The sequence below is a fragment of the Lemur catta genome, chromosome 6, assembly GCF_020740605.2.
Source record: "Lemur catta isolate mLemCat1 chromosome 6, mLemCat1.pri, whole genome shotgun sequence".
Lineage (NCBI taxonomy): Eukaryota > Metazoa > Chordata > Mammalia > Primates > Lemuridae > Lemur > Lemur catta.
This window is the reverse complement of record NC_059133.1, coordinates 33,894,597-33,916,360: the sequence shown is the minus strand read 5'-3', so window position 1 is coordinate 33,916,360 and position 21,764 is coordinate 33,894,597. Positions and strand designations below refer to the sequence as shown.

The following is a 21,764-nucleotide window of genomic DNA, read 5'->3' as shown; positions in this document are numbered from 1 at the left end:
CTAAAACGGTTCCCAGTGATCCTTGCCTCCTGATATTCGCGCCCTCGGGTAATCCTTCAGTGTAGAATGGACCTAGTGAAAATATGGCAAAAGTGATGGGCGTCTCTTCCAAGATTAGGTTACAAAAATGTGTGTGTGTGTGTGTGTGTGTGTGTGTGTGCGCGTGTGTGTCTTTCTCTCTCTCTCACACATGCACACACCCCTCCCGGGGTATATGCCACATTGTATTTCCTAGGGAGAGGTCCGTGTGGCAAGAAACTAATGTCTCATGCCAACAACCAGCCAGCAACTAAAGCTTGCCAAGCTCACGTTACGTGAATTTAGAAACTGCTCCTCTCTCAACTAAGCCTGAGATGAGTTCAGCCCTGTATGATTGCAGCCTTGTGAGAGACCTTGAGTCTGAGAACCCAGCTAAACTGTGCCAAATTCCTACCCATAAATCTTTTGAGATAAATGTTGTTTTAAGCCAGTAAGTATTGAGGTAATTGTTTACACAAAAATAGATAACTAATATATTAATGTCAACATTCATAAATTTCTAATCTATCATTGAGTTTTGTATATTAACTATAAGTGCTCATTATAAAATATAAACATTTCATAGGATTAATCTTTTTGGGCCAATAAATCTGTAAAAGGAATAAGCATTTTTCTTCCTCTGGTTTTTATGCTCTGGTATTATAATTCTAATTATACCTCTAAAAGCAAAGCAATGTTGGGAGAAAAAAACACTAATCAATCAATTATCTTCATTGTTGTTAATAATTATCAATATGAATCAAAAAACCTAGTTTGCATAACTTACATCTCCTTCCACACATATTTCCATTGTATTGTCCAACTTTGAACAAGGATTATTAAATTTCTAAGAAAATCCTTTTCTGGGTAACAATTTCTAGGCTGAGTTTTGAAACTTCAACGCCATATAATTATCAGTTAGAATATGGATTTTTATAAAGAAAAAGCAATTACTTTTTAATTATTTACAAATACCTTGGTCAAAGTGACAAGAATGCTTAAAAAGCACTGCAATTTTTAGCTGCTGAATAAACCATCACATCAGATGACCCATAGTTCTACTTAGTATTTTAGAATAAATAAGGCAGGTTAAGTCTACTCTTCAGGAAGCACTATTAAAGTATGTATTTTTAAAACTCTAAATGAAGGATTCTTCTCTTTATAAACATTTGCAAATGAGCCAGCCCTACTCTGCACGCAAAAATACCAGCCAAAAAATGAAAATATATTTTTCTTAGCAAACTTATCTTTCTGCTCAAATGATCACCACTACACACTAATTGGTTTCTGCTTCTTCTGAATGGTTTTGCATTTTATATTTCCCAACTCTAATTTCCTTTGGCAACTCTCTGACCTCATTCCTTAATTCCCAGTGCTATGTTGTATATGTGAACAAGCAGGGTTCCTCAAAATGAGACAAATTTATCCAAAATTTTGCAATCTGAAAATCAACAAAGAAGCTAGTTTAATATCAAACTGTGATTTTGTGTTGTGTAGTTCAGTGTTGGTATTAATATGTGGAACTTAGTTAAAACTTTGGAGCCAGAATGCCTGTGTTTGAATATTGGCTCTGCCACTGTCCAGATGTGTAACCTTGGGCTACTTAAGAGTTCTGTAATTTCCCACATACAAAACATACGTTAATAGTACTTGCCTCTGATGGTTGTTGAGAAGGTAAATGTGTGCACATAGCAAATGCAAATAAGGGTTAGCTGGTAATAGCATGAGTAACAATAGTAGTAGCTGCAGTAGCCATTGCAGTATTGTTTTGATATGTTTTGTTTAAATTTTAATTTACGTACTGTAGGAGGAAAAATCTGGGCCTGTCAATTACTTTATCAGGTCTGTGGTTGCATGCTTTTCACTCTCATTGTCTAATTATGAAGGACGTGGTAGCATAATTTCATCAGGAAACATTGGGACTATGTGAATGGTAAGGAAAAAGACTGACATATTGCATATTTAAATCTTACATACTTGATTTACAAAACCATGAAGCAAACTGATCTTGTCTATGAAGCAGAGACATAAACAAGATTTAACAGATCTCACAATATTTTTGGAGGTTTAATGGGGACCTAAATAAACAAGGTATCTTTTTTTTATGTTATTAGGACATGTTTTTTTCTCCATTGAGCCCTAATAGGCCAACTAGAGAAATCCAGCAATAAAAGGCCAATGTAGGTATGCTTTCCTTAAAATGCATCATAACTATTTTCTTTTTTTCTGCTGTTCAAAATTTCAATAGATTTAGGTGGTATAAGTGGAGTTTCATTACATGGATATATTGTATAGTGGTGAAATCTGTCTGGGGTTTTAGTATACTCATCACTCAAATAGGGCACATTGTGCCCAATAAGTAATTTTTCATCCCTTACCCCTCTCCCACCTTCCCAACTTTAGAGTCTCCAATGTCTATTATTCCACTCTCTATGACCATGTATACCCATAGCTTAGCTCCCATATGTAAATGAGAACGTGTGATATTTGATTTTTCATTCCTGAGTTACTTTCCTTAGGACAACGGCTGTCGGTTCCATCCAAGTTGCTGCGGAAGACATTATTTCATTTTTTCTTATTGCTGAGTAGCATTTCATGATGTGTGTGTGTGTGTGTGTGTGTGTATTACATATATATACACACCCATTTTCTTTATCCACTCATCGATCGATGGACACTTAGGTTGATTCCATATCTTTGCTATTGTGAATAGTGCTGTAATAAACATATGAGTACAGATATCTTTTTGATATAATGACTTCTTTTCTTGTGAGTAGATACCCAGTAGTGGGATTGTTGGATCAAATGGTAGATCTATTCTTAGTTCTTTGAGAAATCTCCATACTGTTTTCCATAGAGGTTGAACTACTTACTTTACATTACTACCAACAGTATATAAGCATTCCCTTATTTATTTATTTATTTATTTATTTATTTATTTATTTATTTATTTATTTCAGGATATTATGGAGGTACAAACATTTATAAGCATTCCCTTTTCACCACATCTGTGCCAACATCTATTGTTTCTTTAAATTTTGATAATGGAAATTCTGACTGGAGAAAGATGGTGTCTTGTTGTGGTTTTAATTTGCATTTCTCTGATGCTTAGTGATGTTGAATGTTTTTTCATATGTTTGCTGGTCATTTGTATATCTTCTTCTGAAAAATGCCTATTGATGTCATTTGCCCACTTTTTAATGGGATTATTTATTTATTTTTTTCCTGCTGAGTTGTTTGAGTTTATTATAGATTCTGGATATTAGTCCTTTGTCAGATGGATTGTTTGCAAATATTTTCTTCCATTTTGTAGGTTGTCTGTTTACTGAATATTCCTTTGCTGTGCAGAAGCTTTTTAGTTTAAGTCCTACTTATTTATTTTTGTTTTTGTTGCATTTGCTTTTGAGGTCTTAGTTATAAATTCTTTGCCTAGGCTAATGTCCAGAAGAGTTTTTCCTAGGTTTTCTTCTAGAATTGTTATGGTTTCAGGTTTACATTTAAGTCTTTAATCTATCTTGAGTTAATTTTTGTACATGGTGAGAGATAGGGATCCATTTTCAGTCTTCTGCATATGGCTATGCAATTTTCTCATCATCATTATTGAATAGGGTGTCATTTCCCCAGCGTATGTTTTTGTCTGCTTTTTCAAAAATCAGTTAGTCATAGCTATATGGTTTTATTTTGGGGTTCTCTATTCTGTTCCATTGATCTATGTATCTCTTTTTATAACAGTACCATGCAGTTTTGGTTATTATAGCCTTGTAGCATAATTTGAAGTCAGGTAATATGATGCCTCCAGTTTTCATTTTGCTAGGATTGCTTTGTTTATTTTGGCTCTTTTTTGTGAATAGGGTCTCTTGAAGTCTTCCTGTATATAATGGCCTCAGCAAATTTTTTTCTTAAAAAATATATTACTGTGTTTTCATTTGTTTAAAACTTGTTTCTCTGATTGAGCAGTTTCTTCACCCATGCCATAAATTCTTCACTCAGTAAAGGAATAAAAGACTTTTAGAAAATTTTTTTTAGAGATAGAAAAAAGAAGTTAACCTATTTAAATGCAATCCAATTAGTCCTGACCTATATGATCGCCTGCTATGTTTTTTCTCTGATAGATGAAAAGATATTCTTTTTATCTTTAAACCTCATGTACTTCAAAAGAAATAAAGTTCTACCTTTTGACCTTTATTATTATTATTATTTTTGCATGTGGAAGTAAAAGATTTAAATCTTAAGTTCACTTTTTTGGCATGGTTGAAATGAATCATAGATAGACAATGCCTACTAAGAAAAGTGGCAGGCTTACTAGAAAATGTAGATCCCCCTGAATTTCTAAATTTCATTTAATGAATATGTTTTAGTTGTATAATGAATTAAACATAAGAAGTAAAAACATCTTTCCCCCCTCTTTCAATTGGGAGGTTTCATCAGAAAGTGTATATACCTCAAGTGACATATTTCTCAGTAGACATTTTTAAGTCCTTAAGGCTATCCTGATTTATTAAATGTTATGCAGTACTATAGGTTACAGAAAATTATGCTAAATTATTTAAAAACTGATTTACAAATAAAAATATTTATTCTATTTATAATTCTTTTCTCTTGCAACAACTCTCATCTCAGACTGGAAAGATATATCCAATTAGTTTGGAGTGGGAAAGGCAAGGGAAAGCCAACAAAATTAATTAAGTCATACTTAAAATCATAAATGACTTTTATAGCACACTTCAGCTGAAAAAAATCTATACATGAATATATCAAACTATTGGATTTAGATTATGTTATTCAGAATATGGCAATTTATACTTTTTAGTAATAACATAGCCCATAAACTATAAGACAGCATAGTTTTCCTCAGTAAATTGAAAATCAATCAGTCAAAGAACTTTCCCAAAATGTTACAAATGCTCTCACATATCTGTCTCCCTCACTATTCAGCACATGTCCCTTAGGCCAAGACTTTGTTTTGTTCTCTGCTCTATTTCCAGGCACCTGGATCGATGAGTGTCTGCATATGATAGGCGCTCAATAAATACAATTGAATGCCTCTATGAATATAATCTCTCAGTTCAAGTCAGGCTAGAATGATCAATCAAGGACATATCCAACATTATTTTTTTAAACAAGTTAAATATGCTCTTTGGGCCCTGAATACAGAAATACTATAACCAGTATAATAAAAATAATACTATTCAGATACATTTGTTGAGCAATATTTTTAAAGAATCCACTTAAAATATAGGTATATGAATGTCACCATGGATACAACTATTCCAGAAGAGAAATATTAAGATTCCAAGACTTACTCTCAAAGTTCCTGACTTAATAGGCCAGGAATTGAAAACCTCTAAGAAAGGAAACTCATTTATGTAGGATTGTTATTGTTTATATGTCCCCTACAAAACTGACATTGAAATTTAATTGTCATTTTAATGGTATTAAGAGGTGGGACCCTATGAGGTGATTAGACCATAAGAGTAAGGGTTCCATCCTCTTGAATAGAATAATGCTATTATTGTAGGAGTGGGTTCCCTATAAAAGCAACTTTGGCCCCCTTTTCCTCTTTCTCTCTTGCAATGCTCTCTTACCCTTCTGACTTCCACAATGGGATGACACAACGCAGCTAGAAAGTCCTGGGCAGATGAGGGCCCTTTGACATTAAATTTCTTAACCTCCAGAATTGTAAAAAATAAATTTATTTTCTTCATAAATTAGCCTAGCTGTGATATTCCATTATAGTAGCACAAAACAGAATAAGACAGGATGGCTGTGAATAAAGGGTCAGAGAAAAGAATATGAAGAAATGAATATTAAGCTTGAGGAAATGAACATTTTGTTAATCATCTCAAGCAAACTCTTTGTTGCAAATTAGTTTGTATAAATTTTCACCATTTCCTATGCCTGTAGAAGGGTGGGTATAAGATGTTCAATTTAGAGTTGTTAATTTCGACTTACTTAGTGCATAAGTATACACACACATACTCCTATATATAATACACACACACACACATACACACACACTATTGGTGAATACAAAACATTTCATTTCTTTTCTTCTTTAAAGTGGTGGTTTTCAGTAGACTGGATGTGAGTTACCCATTGCATGTTCCATGACAATTACCATATATTATAATAAAATGCATTTAAGTACAAAAGATTTTATTATAAATATTTACTATCCATGAGTAGCTTTGAAAGCAGACTTATTTCTTCTAACTCAAAAAAGACTTAGATCAGATTTTCTACTATCAATGAATATGCAGAATCAGGCCATAGATCTGTAATAAAACCACAGAAAAACTTTAGAAATTAAATATTATAGTATTCAAGAAATTGTAAGAAGTTACTAAATGTGGTATGTAAACCTTTTTAAATGAGCAAATGATCTAACCCTGTCCTCAAACACTAGTGAAAGATAAAATGGGATCATTTGAACACTGACTTAAAATTGATTGTTTTGACAGCAGTTTAAAATTTTGATAGGGCCGAGTAAAGACTTGACTATGGTATAAATTATATAAAATTATTTTAATAAACATGTCAATACATCAAAATTATTTTAACATTTTGTTTTAATAATTTTAAGATTGTGTAAAAATGATCTTTTGCAGAGATATTTTCTTCTTGATTTAAAGATTTATTTCCTCATCCATCATGAAGATTTATGTAACCAAAATTGTGTAGTGGTAAAATTACTTTATTCATAGTAATAGTAATATTCTAAGCTATTGTTGAAGACATGAAAACTTCAAAATCATGATATACTCTCTAAAACAAAAATTAACTTCTTCCTTGATTATTAGAATTAGATGTAGGTTAGTTAAGTATAATCAAAATGAAAGAAAAAACAAACAAATTATTGGATTCTAAGATTATTCCATAAACTTAAATGTTTGCCTTTAGTGGATTTCATCACCATGCTTTTTCTGTAATAACATTAAATAGTATCAACTTTGTCTCTGAATATACATTTCTTAACCCTGACTCATCCTCCAGGTATCTACTTGTCTCTCCATCCCTCTTTAGTTCATCTAGGACTAAAGGAGTGATACGCATTTCTCTTTCTCCATATCTTTACTTACCATGCAATTCCTAACCTGTTTCTGCTTCCATCACTCTAGTGAATCTTATCCTGCCAAGAGCAAAATTACCTCAACATACCAGTAAACAAAATTCTTATTGGATGTTCATACTACTATAACATTGTTGACTCTTTACTCCTTGAAATTTTAATCCATGAAATTCATCTTCATCTTTCATGAAATATTGGATTTTCTTCTACCCCTGTGACAATTCATTTTCAGACTACTTCGTGGATGCCTCCTCCCCTGAGCTCCCCTGAAAAGTTGGCATTCCTAAGAGTTTAATCCTTGACCCATCTATCTTCTTACCCTCTCATGCCCTAGGATGATCTCACCCATTACGAATCACAAGCAATAACATATACTGGTGATTTACAAATATTTATCTGTTCTAGTGCTTACTGTCATTGAAACATCTCAAATATAATGTCTTTAAACTGAAGTCCTCATCTTTACTACTCAACTGCCTCTAATATCTCAATTGATATTACTATTATTACTCACCCAGACTAGACTTTGGGGAACCTCTGAATGATTTCTTTCCCCATTACATTTAATCAATCACCCAGGCCTGCTAATTTTAGCTCTTAAGTAAGTTTTAAATTTCTCTGCACATAAGAGTAACCCAGGAAGCTAATAAAAATGCAGATGCCACATCTCATTCAAAAGTTTCTGACTCAGTGGGTCTGTGGATAAAAATCTGCATTCTTAGAAAAAGAGGTTGTTTTTATATAATGGGCAACATTCAAGCATGTTTATAGGATGTATACAGGAAGTGGATAGTCACTAAAGAAGAAAATGAGGAAATACCATTAGGCATTTAAGCATCCCCTTGGTTGTGAAAATGGTCTTGTAACTTTTGGTAATTCACTGTGCTTTGGAAGGAGAGGAAGGAGGAATACGCAAGGTTACTGCATCCCATCATTTTCACCCTACCTCGTACTTTCTTAGTTTTTTCTTTTATGAGTCAGAAAACAATCTTTTTATTTTTTTAGGTTTAAATTCTTCATTTATTAAGTAAAGCAGTGCATTTTTATTTCCAAAAGCTTGATTCATGACCCATCTATTTCAAAAATACCTGGGCTGATTAATTAAAAATGCAGATTAGTGGGATCTACCCCAAATCAGCTGAATCAGTTATCTCTACGGTTAGGCCTAGGAATTTGCATGTTAACAAATTCCTCAAGATTTTAATGTTTTTTTTTTTAATTTTTCTTTCTTTTCTTTTTTTTAATTTCAGAATATTATGGGGGTACAATCATTTTGGTTACATATATTGCCTTTGCATTGCCCAAGCCAGAGCTACAAGCATGCCCATCCCCCATTCAGTGTGCTCCACACCCATCACTTATGGGTCTTTATTTGCTCCTTTTTTTCAAGTTCTAGTGTTTTATACTGCAATAGAAAAGAATAATATTTTATCCTTAACCCAATCTTATGAATTCTGTCTCTATGAAGTAAGATGATAATATATAGTTAAGAACTCTGCTTCCTATAGAAGCTCACCCAGTTAAGACAAACACTGGATGATTTGCTACTTTCTGCAAATGAAAATAAAAATAAAGTACATTTAAATAAGATAACATTTTATCTGTGTTTACTAAGTGTCAGCCACTGTTCTAAGCTGGTATTAACAAATTTAGGTTTTACAGTAAGTCTATAATTACTTATATGGTTATTGATTATTTAACCTTCACAATAGCCCTATAAAATAGGTATTATTATTGTTTCTATTATTGTTTTATATATGAGAAACCTGACCCTCAGAGAGGAAATGACATACAGTGTGATGTTGTTGTTAGCAGTGTGGACTAAGTAAGGGCTGAATGACAAAAAAATTGGATGTTATTTCTTTGCCATCTATGCTAATTCTGGCTACACAAAATTGCAACGTAAAATTATTTGGCTTTTTGAGGCTAGCTTCTGAGAACTACAGTTTCCTCATTTTTAAAGTAAAGATAACCTACCTAATTGTAAGTAACAACAAAGATTACACGAATATGTAAATGAAAATATTTTTAAATTAAAGTCTCTAATCAAAGAAGTTAAAGATAGATACACTGTGTGTCTATCATTTTCAAATTTAGAAAAAAAATCTTAAAATTCCTGTTCTTATGCTTTACTAAGATGTTTCCTTGTACTAATATAAAATTTATCATAGCATGTGGAAAATTAAATGATGAATTAGGAAAAAAAAAAAAACATAGAACTTGGAAACCCCCTCTACCCAGAGTAGGTTTTATTTGTTTGATTTACTCTGGCAAATTCCAAAGCATATGGTTCTGGGATATATGTTTCAAAACAAATGTCTAACATTATTTAAAGATTACTAGCTCCACTTCTGGCATTATGCATCATGTCTGAATTAATACATCAACTGCATACAGTGTTTTAAATGATACAAAAAGTAAAATGATAACAAAAATTTACCACAGAAATACTTCAGAGAACAATTACCAAAAAAAGGCCCTGGAGAAAGAAGAAGGGAAAAAAAAAAAAAAAAAAAACAAGCTAACTAAAATCTAAATAGATCAGTTGGATATAAAGATTGAGTGAAAAGAAAAAATTTGTGTGGAAATAAACTTTACCAAGAACATTTAAACTTCTTATATTTAGACTATAAAAATCAATAAAATGTCACTGACAAGTTCCTCCCAAATTGGGATAAAAAGATTTAGAAGATAAAGCAAACAGAGACTATGGTGAAGTGACTAAACTCTGTAAGAACTTTGAACAAGTAAAGGTGTCTAAGATTTTGAGACTGACAGAAAACTTGGGCTCTAGAGTGAAATTGCTTCTGTCTTCACATACAGGCTAGGTAGCAGATTAGTCAGCCACTGTGAATCACATTTCTCTCATCTATGAGATGAGAGCCATCATGGTTCCCACTACACAGGGTTGTTGGGAAAATCAAATGAAATGCTACAGTGCCTGACATTTTGTCACCATTGTACAAATGTAATGTATCACTAAGTGTGGCTGCTGTAGCTGCTGCTATTACTATTTTTTATAGGTGTTAGGTACAGACCGGGTGTCCTCTTACCAGGGCTGGGATCCTACAGATTCTTGCATTTGGAGGGAGTTAGGAGAGCACTATCTTGAAGGACCCACACAATGCTGAAACTCTATTAGTACATCCATCCATACACCATTTTCTGGTCCCTGAAACAGTAGAATTTAGGGGGTAGGAACCTGGGCTTTATGTCTGGCTACTTGAGTTCAAATCCTGGCTCTGAAACTTTCTAAATGCATTAGAAAGTTAACCTACCTATTTACTTATAAAAGAAAGATAAAAATAATATCTGACTAAATGGATTCTTATGAGATTCAAATGGCACATTTCACATAAAGCACTCAGAATAGTTTATAAAATATAGTCAGTGTTCAATAAATAAATATCAATCATTGCCTAATATTCTACCATTCTCTCCTTCAGTGTGTTGTGAAAACAGTAATGTGGTTCTCTACTAAAACTATCCAAACAGAGGCTATGACTTATGCTTCATTGCATCATTCACATAACTGTTCTGATAAATCCTGAACTAGTCTCTTTTGCTCATTTCAATTAACTCCATAAGAGTAAGCTGTACACTTTATAGGAAGGTAAAAAAAAAAAAAAAGAGAGACAGAGAGAGTAAAAAGGAAAGTGGCTGGAAATTTAGATTTACAAGTGTTGGGTAAGTGAGGAAAGAGAAGGAGAAACAAGAGCAGGCTAGTAACTAGAGAAAGTGAGAGAAAATGTGGGATGTAAGCAGACATTTCCTATCACTTGCTTCTAGCATCTGGCTGCTGGGTAGGAGTAAGAAAAATAGAGCAGCTGGCAAACACCCGGGGCATAAGTTCTTTTCTTCCAGCCACTGCTGCCACCAATAGAACTGTGGCTGCTCTTCTCATCTAGTGCTACATTCTAACTGAAATTTTGCAAGCTGATGTAGTCCTGTACATACACCCCTACAACATGAAAATGTGCCATAGATTTCCCACTCTAAACGTGTCATTTCTTAGTCCATTTTCTTTCTCTAGCTACTAAGTTTTTCTACTGTCATTGACAACCAAATTTTTAATGTCTTCACCACTTCCTAACACCGTATTAACCAGTCCACTCTGATCTGGCTTCAAATCCCACCACACCAGGGAAATCAATCTTGTTGACATCACCAAATTATGTAAATCCATTTTACTAGATGCTAGTAGTATTTCCTAAAGTTGTCCACACTCTTTTTTTTCCAAAACACTGGGACTTATGATCACACTAAGGATACCAGTTTTTATTAAAAATTCTATAGGAAGCCACTGAAGGGTTTTTGGGAGGGGAAGGATCCAATAACACTATACTTCCTGGGCTTAACGGCCATTTCTCTGGTTTCTCCTCCTCAAATGAAACTCTAAATGCCAGTTATTATAGACTGAATACTTGTGTTTCCCCCAAATTCATATGTTGAAGCCCTAAATCCCAATGTGATGGTATTAGGAGGTGGGGGTCTTCGGAAGGTAATTAGGTTTAGATGAGGTCATGAGGGTGGGACCCTATGATGAGATTGGTGCCCTTCTAAGAAAAGGAAGAAAGACCGTAGCTTTTTTCTCTGCCATGTGAGGAAACAGCAAGAAGGCAACCATCTGCAAGCTAGGAAGAAGACCCTCACCAAAAATGCCAGCACCTTGATCTTGGACTTCTCAGCATCCAGAACTTTGAGAAATAAATGTCTGTGGTATTGTGTTATGGCAGCATAAGCAGACTAAGACACTGGCATTTCTTAGTGTTCAGTTCAAAGACATCATCTCTTCTTTCTTTAAGCTTTTTCTCTAAGGGCTTTCATCCAGTTCCATAACATTAAAGGCTATTTACTGCCAATAAGTTTCATATTTCAACTTTTACAAATTCTCCTCAGAGCTCCAGATTTTTGTAACATTCTCTTTATCTGACATCTCACCAGGAACTCACACACACCTCAGACTTCATAAGTTTAAAAATTAATTCTCTTTACAGCCCCTAATCTAGTTTCTCTCTTAGTCTTGCCCATCTGAAAAAAAATTCCAACATTTGCCAAGTTGCAAATGCAGCAAAACTGTTAAGTCATTCTTCATTCTAACTCAACCCCCACTTCTTATCCCTCAATGTCTTCCCCAAATCACTCCAAAGTATGGCAACTTTTCTTCATCACCAGTGCTACAACTCTGGACCAAACCACTATCTTCTATCGCAGAAACTCCTAAAATGTGTCTCTCATTATTATTCCATGCGCTGTTTTGCTCTCCTCCTTCACTTGCTTCTGCAGACTTCTCTGTTAAGTATAGATCATGTTCTTCATTACTCAATACCTTTTAAATAAATACAAATTCCTTATTGTAGCATAAAAATGCCAGCATAATCCTGTGCATTGCCTACACTTCCACCTTCATTTCACACCCTTCCCACCACTGGCTCGCTCAGTCCTAGATACATACACTGACCATGTTTTAAATCCCACTGTGCACCAAGTTCTGTGTTAAACGTGGTATTCTGTCTCCCTGGAAGGCGCTTTCTCCTGCTCTTCTCTGGCACTCCTTTCTTAATGCTTCAGATCTCAGTTTAGGTGCAGCCTACTCACAGAGGCCTTGTCCACTTCAACTATATTGATTCCCCTCTTTTCTCAACTATTGATATTTGTTCCTAAATTGAATTAAGAACAAAATTGTTTTATACCTATTTCTTATTTATTTGCTGTATGTATTACTCATTACATTATAAAATGCATAAGGGTAGGATATTGTCTCTTGGATTTACTAAAACATGCTCAGTATCTAGTACATATCCTGGATTTTGTAGCACTCAACATGCTGAATGAGTCAACTGAAGAATGAAAGAGATATTTATCATACATTTAAATAATTAAGTAGGTTACATAAATTATAAAATATAAAAAGATTTAATTGTATTTTATTTAGTAAACTTTCAGTATTAAACATAATTGTTATGCAGAAATATTATGGGCTAATCAACAAATATTTATGGAACACACTACCTATTCTATGACCAGAATATTGTTTGCTTTAAATATTGGTTTTAAAAAGGTTACAATATTTTTGAAGACTTAAGGAGTAAATACACAAAACAAATGGAAAGGATATATAAAATGACTTCATAATGAGAAAAATAGCTGTAAAATATTTAATAAATCTTAATGACAGTAAATGACTCTCTTTGATGAGAGTGACCTGGAACATCCATGGCCCTCCAAAAAGTGAGAACTGATGAGATCAGACAAAATAAAGTACAAGAGTAAACCTCACTAATAGCAAAATCAAATTAGTTATACGTGCGCATATTCAAGGGTCATGTGCCTTGGGAATATGAATAGCCACAGATAACCTCAATTCTGAACTTTTCCTATAAGTTGTCTAAAAACAGTCAAGGGACATAATACTTTAGGATAGCAATTTAAATATAATATAGAAACATTTATTAAAAACATACCTTGTGTCTAGCGTCTACCTGGTGCCAGGCTGGCAAAAATGTATAAGATATACTACTTCCTCGTAGAGTGTCCGCAGTACAGTTGGAGGGAGAGGGAAGGAATATAATCACATAAACCCCAAATCAATATACACTGCAAGAAATAGTATGTAAAAGAAATAAAAGGAATGCTGTGAAAGCTCCACTATCGTGAAGTCAACTAATTGTGGCTGGTGGAGTCTGAGATGGATTTGCAGAGGATATGCCATTTCAGACAGGCCTCGATATGTAGAGTTTGGCTGCCAATAAAAAGAGAGAAGCATATAACACATAGGAGGATATTCTCTCAGGCCTATGTCTTTGAACAGTCATACAGAAAGAATGGGATATCTACGGAATATGGAATGGGAAGTAGTCCAAGTTATGGGTTGGAAATATCTCAGCGAATTAATGTAATAGTTTCTTGTGGCACAGACTACTTGGTCCACACAGAGCCAAAGAAACCTACTGAAAGGTAAAAACGAAAAAACTCAAACTAAACAAAGTGATTCAGTTGCTTTTTTTTTATGATGCAAAATTGTCTTATCAGCCAGTTGACTTTTTTCCAATGCATTAATCATTTTTGCTAACTGAAAAGTAGTTTTTCTTTTGAAGAAACTAAAGTCTGTAGGGACTGTCTATAGTCATAGACCAATGAACTTGCTAAAACTACACTGTCCAATTCACTAGCTGCTAGACACAGATGGCAACTGAGCATTGGAAATGTGGCTACTGCCACATATTGAAGTGATAGTTTGGATATATTGATTTAAATAAAAATATTAAAATTAATTTTACCTCTTCACACTTTTTTGTTTTTAAATGTGGCTTCTAGAAAATGTAAAACTACATGTGTAGCTCATGTTGCATTTCTATTAAACATTGCTGCTCTAAAAAGTTTTTAAACAAGTTAATACTATTTTCCAGGAATGGGACAGCACCAACTTAGAATATTAAAGATTGTCCAACACTGAGTCCATAAAATCCTCTCTAAAACAATATGTGGTATAAATAAAAAGCATAAAAGTTTGGCATTGTGTAGCTCATAAGTATTGTTTCATACATGTGGGAAGGCATTGAGCACTTTTTGAAATGTGCTGTCATCAAAGGAAAGTATATTTCATAATTTTAATTACATCTGGAAAGCTTCTACAGTATTGTCCTGCTCTAGTGGAGAATTTCATAATCATTTTTATTTTTATGAGGCTATGTATTATGTTATTTTTATTGTTTCTGTAACCCCAGAAAATCATCAAAAAAAATACTTATATTTTTCTAATTTATGTACAATAGCCTTCCTTTGAATCTGTTGATTTCTAATAGCACTTTTGTATATGTTAAAGCTCAAGACACAATCAAAATAAACATCAGGTGGAAATGTATAGCAATTATATTCATTATGATTATCTTTAGTCTTTTTAATTTTGAGAAATATTAAAATATGAAGAATGGCAATATGATATAAAATTAAATTGAAAATGGCTTAAGATGCTCAACATCTATTTGTAAAAACCATCTACCAATTGCTGTCAAATTAAGAAAAATAAAGGTAGAGTTTACTTGTAAGTACATGAACCTCATATGAAAAGTTTTCTAAAGTTATTTTGAGAAAAAATTACTTGTAGAAAAATTAAAATAATTATGTAGTTTCACTAGCTCTGCGAAGTGACTTAAAATAAAATTGATTGCTACCATCTACTGTGTTTAGACAATTTCTGTTAACACAAGAGACTCAGTTTACAGCCTTCTTCAAATGATTGGGAATAACACAGCTGTTAAAATGCATGAGATTACACTGTAATAGCATTCTTTACCTAATAACAAATCAGGCCACAAATAGTAATAAACATAATCACTGGGCCCTTAATGGAAGAATTCTGCTAATTTTGAAGGCTTTACAATTAGCTGTGATTCAATGAACCCAAATCCCTGTTAAATTAAACTGTTAGGGAAGGCAAAACCGTGTTGTTTGGGGAAGGCAATGCTAAAGATTCTATCTGAATTTTTACTTTTCAAAGCAAGGCAATTTTAACTATAAAATTGTTTTTCTCTTTTTTGGTAACTATAAAATGAAATCCTGCTTCATTCACAATTTGCACTTGGATTAAAAATCGCCCTTATATTTTATTTCATTTTATTTTGTATACTCATGACCCACCGCGGCCATCAGACTGCCAGCGTCTCAGACCTTCTCTCTCACCCTCCCTATTGCTCAGCTGCCACCACCACACAGGCCTTTCTGCTCTGGCCCTGAAAGCCTGTTCCAGCCTTAGAATTCCAGCCTTACAATCCCCTTCCTAGAAGGCTCTGTTCCTTCCTTGGTCCTTTCATGACTGGCTCCTTCTTTTAAGCATCAGTTCAAAGACATCCTTCCAGAGTTCCCTTTATAAGTGCTCACCGCTTCCTCTAATGCAGGCATTTTCCTTTCTTTTTATGAGATTCATCATCAGATTTGAATTTATCTTAGATTTGTGTGTTTAGTTATATACTGTTGGACTTTCCTCTGTGGAAGATATGCTCCATGAGAGCAGAAACCTTACTGAGTTCAACCACTGCCATTAACAAACTACCATTAACAAGCTGATGGTATACACACACACACACATACACATGCATTCCACACACTTAGACATACACAGACTCACACATGTAAGTTTAAATACATAATATATTTAATAAAATTAATATATTTTTCCTGCCATTTTGTAGCCAGGTTTTTTCCTAGAAAAAAATCTATTATGAGAGCTTTCAAAGTCTATAGTATATCTCTGCAGCAAATTCTTAATGGACATAGAGTGTTCTATTATTTGACAACACTAAATTTTTAAAAATCAAATTCCCTATTGTTGGATGCTTGAATTATTAGCATTTTTTTACTATTATTAATATGAACAGCAGTGTGATTCCTATTTTTGTGCATAGATATTTAATCACTTGCCCAATTATTTCCTCAGGATAAATCTCTATAAGTAAAATTACTAAGTAAATGAAAATACACATATTTTAAATTTTGGCTCATATTGTCATACTGTTCTCCGAAAATATTTCACTAGTTTCTACTTATATCAACATTATAGAAAGGTGATTATTTCTCCATACTCTTTAGTTGTTTTATAGTCAAATCTGTATTCCCATCAGGAATTTTGAGTTTAGTATCAAGTTTAAACAGGCCCACTTTTCCCATAAAACTATGAAAATTACACAATCACACAAATATACACAATATACATATACAATAATGCATATAACATATGTACATGCTATCTATTTATAAAACATTTTATCTTTTCAAGAGCTTTTATGAATTTTAAATATAAATCTAAGTCAACATGTCTTTAAGTTTGTTTAATCATGTAATAGTTACATTGATATACAAATGATGTATAGTATAATATATTCAGGTATATATACAGATCTAGTATACCTTATCTGAAATGTTTGAAACCAGAAGTGTTTTTGATTATGGATTTTTTTTTATTTTGGAATACTTGCACATATATAATGAGATATTTTGGGGAGAGGACCCAAGTCTAAACATACAATTCATTTATGTTTCACATATACCATATATGTATATATATGTGTATATATATATATATATATAGAGAGAGAGAGAGAGAGAGAGAGAGACACACACACATGCACACACACATACACACACAAAAGGTAACATTATACAATATTTTAAATAATTTTTTGCATGAAACATATTTTTGACTATGACCCATCCCATGAGGTCAGGTATGGAATTTTCCACTTGTGGTATCATGTAGCATACAAAAAGTTTTGGATTTTGGAGCATTTTTGGTTTAGGGTTTTTAATTAGTGATGCTCAATCTGTACATATATCCACTTGAATTTTCTTCTTGTACTATTAAATTTTTACTACTTATAATTAAAATCTTCAACAAATATATAATTAATTTTTATGGGAGCTGGAGATAAAAACCATTTTCTCCCTCAAATGGCTGTTGATTATCATGAACACGGACACACAGACACTAATCCACTCTTTTCCCATAGAAAAGAAATGTTGACTTTTTCATGTATTATAAATTCTCATATTCATTCCATTATTTCTAGATTCTCTATTGTCTTCTAATGTTTTTTTTCAGTTTATTCCATTATTCCAGCATTACTATTGTGCTGTTATAATAAAATTTTTATATCTGGTGGGCAATTATGCCTTTACAACAACTCAGAATTTTTCCCTCTCCATAGAGTTTTTTTTTTTTCCCCCTTTAATGAATACAAGCTGGGCTCCCCAACCTCCAAGCCTGTTAGGTCTATGGCCTGTTAAGAACCAGGCCTGTGCATCACCGCCTGAGCTCCACTCCCCACCACCCTGATCCCCTGTCCACGGAAAGATTGTCTTCCATGAAACCAGTCGCTTGTGCTAAAAAGGTTGGGGACTGCTGCAAATCATTTTCTGCTTCAGGACTTGCCTATTAGTGCTTAATGTTAGCTTCACTTCCATTAAAAGGCACACAAGTGTATCTCAGTGTTGAATCTTCTTCACTTTTGGGTTGGGCCCTATTTATTTATTTCTTAATTAGGAGAAAAACTTTCAAATCTCCTTCAGTAAGCCAATACAGTACCTTATCAGTGTCTCAGTGCAAGTTCCAACTCAAACAAAGGAAAAACCTACTAAAAGTACTCAAATAACCACTTCCTATACTTCTCATACAATGAAAAACAAATCAAATTCTTTAATAAGCCATTTAATATTTTGCAAAAGAAAAGAGGGACTGTATTAGGGTATTTTATGAAGTCATTCTAATATATTTTACACTAATTTTTAAAGCTTTATTATTTTAAATAAGAATTAGTATCAATTATACTAATATGATTAGGGTAAAACAATTTACCATTGTTTTCAAATAAAGCATAAACTCAATAAATAGTACATTGATGAGGGAAAAGGAAAATCTGAGTATCACATAACATTGTTGGTCTCACTTTCATCCTTTAAAATTCAACAAAAACCTACAAATAATATCAGAGAAATCACTTTATAAATTTGAATGTGTTGAAGCTTTTATCAATGTGCCATTATAATAGTTTGATACAAAGTGCTTACTACTTTCTAATGATAGATTTCACAGAGAATCTCACAAATAATGTTTTTGTATGGGACAAAACCACTAAAATCCCTTAATTGCAAATATGTCTTTCCCAGCTGACTTTAATTTAGGTTTGGAAGGGTGTATAAGAAATGTAGGGCTGCCTAAACTCCTAAATAGACTTAGAAATTGGAGAAAGTTTTGTAATAAGTATCAGTTATAGACACTATGTGTCTATAGGCTGCATTTCAGAACCATGTAGTGTCTTCAGATATGACTAATGAAAAGCCCACTCTCAAATACATTCCGAAAGTAGATAAAGTTTAAAACATCGTGATTTAACAGGTGGATGACTCAGCTCCTTCATTCTGGCTCTAACAATAACATAAAGGGAATTTTTTTTTAGTGGGAAATCACTTTTTTTCCTCTCTTTTTTAAAATCAACCACAAAAAAAGACTGTTATGCTTCCAATTGTGCTGTCTGTAACTTGGATCACGGAGCTACCATCCTTTCAGTGCTCAAGCCCTCTTCAAATGTTTTGATATTTTCAGCCACATCTCCAAGAAAAGTGATGGTGTGGCTGGAGTCACACTGAATAAGTAAAGCACGCTTTCTTTTATTAAGTTCCTTATTCTAAAGGCAAGGGCTGGAGCTTACTTCTCAAAGTCTGAAATGCCATGTTTAGCTTTTTTTCATTTTCTTGCTCTTCTTTGCCCATAATCGAATTAAATATTAAGCCAAATTTTTACCTGTGTGATGTATGGTCATGATTAGTATTTTTAAAATAACTTCTATGATTCCTTTTAACATTTTAATACAAATTCATTAGAAAATATCATAAGTAATAAAGCTTCTTTGACAGCTGACTGAATGCTAAGAACTTTAAATGCAATAATTCACTTAAGCTTCACTTATGAGATTGGTACTATTTGTATTCCTATTTGTAGGGTGAGAAAATTGACACACCAGAAAATTAGGAGACTTGCCCAAGGCCATATAGGTAGGAGTAACAGAGTTGGGACACAAAGCTAGGCAGATTGCTTCTACTGTCCATTCTTGAAGAATATGCTTCCTAGTTTGATACCAAGTGTTTAATACTTCCTATTGATAGCTCTCAAAAAGAAGCTTGCAAATAATATTGTTTCTGTATAGGACAAAAATGCTATAACATAACATCTTTTATATAACTAATACTTTCCTACAGCTCCCATATTCTGAAGTTACGATAGAGTCATAATGAAAATACTAGAGGCATTCATCGGGTGTCAGGCCTTTGGGAGAGGGGAGGAGGGGATGGGTATATACACACCTAATGAGTTCAGTGCGCACTGTCTGGAGGATGGACACGTTGAAGCTCTGACTCAGGTGGGGCAAAGGCAATATATGTAACCTAAACAATTGTACTTCCATAATATGGTGAAAGAAAAAAAAAGAAAATACTAGAGACAGCATTTCTTTAACTCTGTAACACCAACTTCTACAGCTATACAGTAACCTAGTTTCATTCAAGCTTAACAAGTTTTGAGTGTGAGTATAATCTCAGAGGCTTGCCAATATAGTTATCCTATAGCACATTTTTCAGGTCACTACCATGAAGTTTTCTGCTATCTAATTTCACTCCTGGGTTAGTCTGATTCATTATTCATCAAAATTTATTGAATGTCTACTACATGTTTGTGACTGTTCCAACCAATGGGAAAATAGCAGAGAATAAAACAAAATCCCTGCTTTTATAAAGCTTATATTCTAGAGAAGAGGGAAGAGTAATAATTTGTCTATTAGTAGTAAATGCTGTTGATGCAAAAGTCAAAGATAGGAGATTTTATTTAATGTAGCTGGTGGGGGTAGGCCTCAATAATAAAATGAGATTTTGAGCAAAGACCTAAATGAAATGAAAGAGCGATTCATGAAGATCTCTGGGAGAAGACTATTTCAGGAAGAGTTCTGAAGAGCATCAGAGGTCCAACATAATTGGAGGAAAGAAAACAGGAGAATAGTATGTGGTCAGAAAGAGAGGGGTCAGACAAAATGGGAAGCACATATATAATTACATATGTGTGTGCACGCATGTACACACATGTATACATACATACATATTTGCACACACACATTTCTATGTATTGAAAGTGGAACCAAGAAGATTAAGTGCTGGCTTAGATATTTTGTGAGAGAAAGAAAATTAAATCTAGGATGATTCAAATTTTTGGCCTAAGCAACTGAAAAAGGGGAATCTATACAAAGAGATGGAGGGCAGTGGGGTCAGCAATATTTTAGTAAGTGGATGGTATCCAAGTTATAGATAAGTTAAGCTTGAGATTCCTATTTAATGGCAAATGACACTATTGACAACTAGTTGCAGATGTGAGTCCCTCTTGAGAAAGGGTAAAAACATCTTGGAGTTGTCACATTATGAATTTTATATAATTCCCTGGTCTGGACAAGATAACCCTGAGTGGATGCCAAAAGAGAAGACAGAGGACCAACCTTGATATTTTGATATTTTGAGCCTGGCAAAATGAGAAAGAGGTTATCTTGTTTAAACTAGGAATACAATTAGAATATAGAATCTGAAGGAATAGAGATTCTGAATATCCTTCAGACAATATTCTATGACAATAATATGTTTTACAACAATACCTTTCATAAAAAGTACTCAGTAGAGTTCATGGAGATATTGTACAATACTTTTTAGTATAGGTAAGGAAGAACCTGTGGCTTTAACAATGAACCAAAAAGAATATAAGGTGATATTCTTTTATTAAAATAAAGGCTATGAGTAAGGACACATATGTTAATTCTTGGCATGGAATTGGGCCAAGGGCACATGTCAATACTTACCATTTCCAAGAGGTAATGGTAGAAAATTTTTTACATAATTATTTGTAAATAATTAATAGATATTAATGAAGTAGAAAGTCTATTTCTAAATTTCCTGAGTCACTCTTCTTCATATTAATCTGGCAGGCAAGAGGAGGTCAAATTGTTAAAGAAATGAATGTGTTCCTTGGCCCTAATCTCATAAAATGGCACAAGACCCTGGAATACATATTGAGATAATTTTTTAACATACACAGAAAGCAATAGAAACAACAGAAGTTTGACATAGGGCTCTATCCTGGGAACACTGTATA

General features: G+C 33.4%; 1 protein-coding gene across 3 annotated transcripts in view; it reads right to left on the bottom strand.

Annotated features, from left to right (window-relative positions):
* Window positions 1–21,764, bottom strand: part of PPFIA2 (PTPRF interacting protein alpha 2) — a 412,913-nt gene that overhangs the window by 352,389 nt on the left and 38,760 nt on the right. The gene's annotated exons all lie outside the window — the stretch shown is intronic.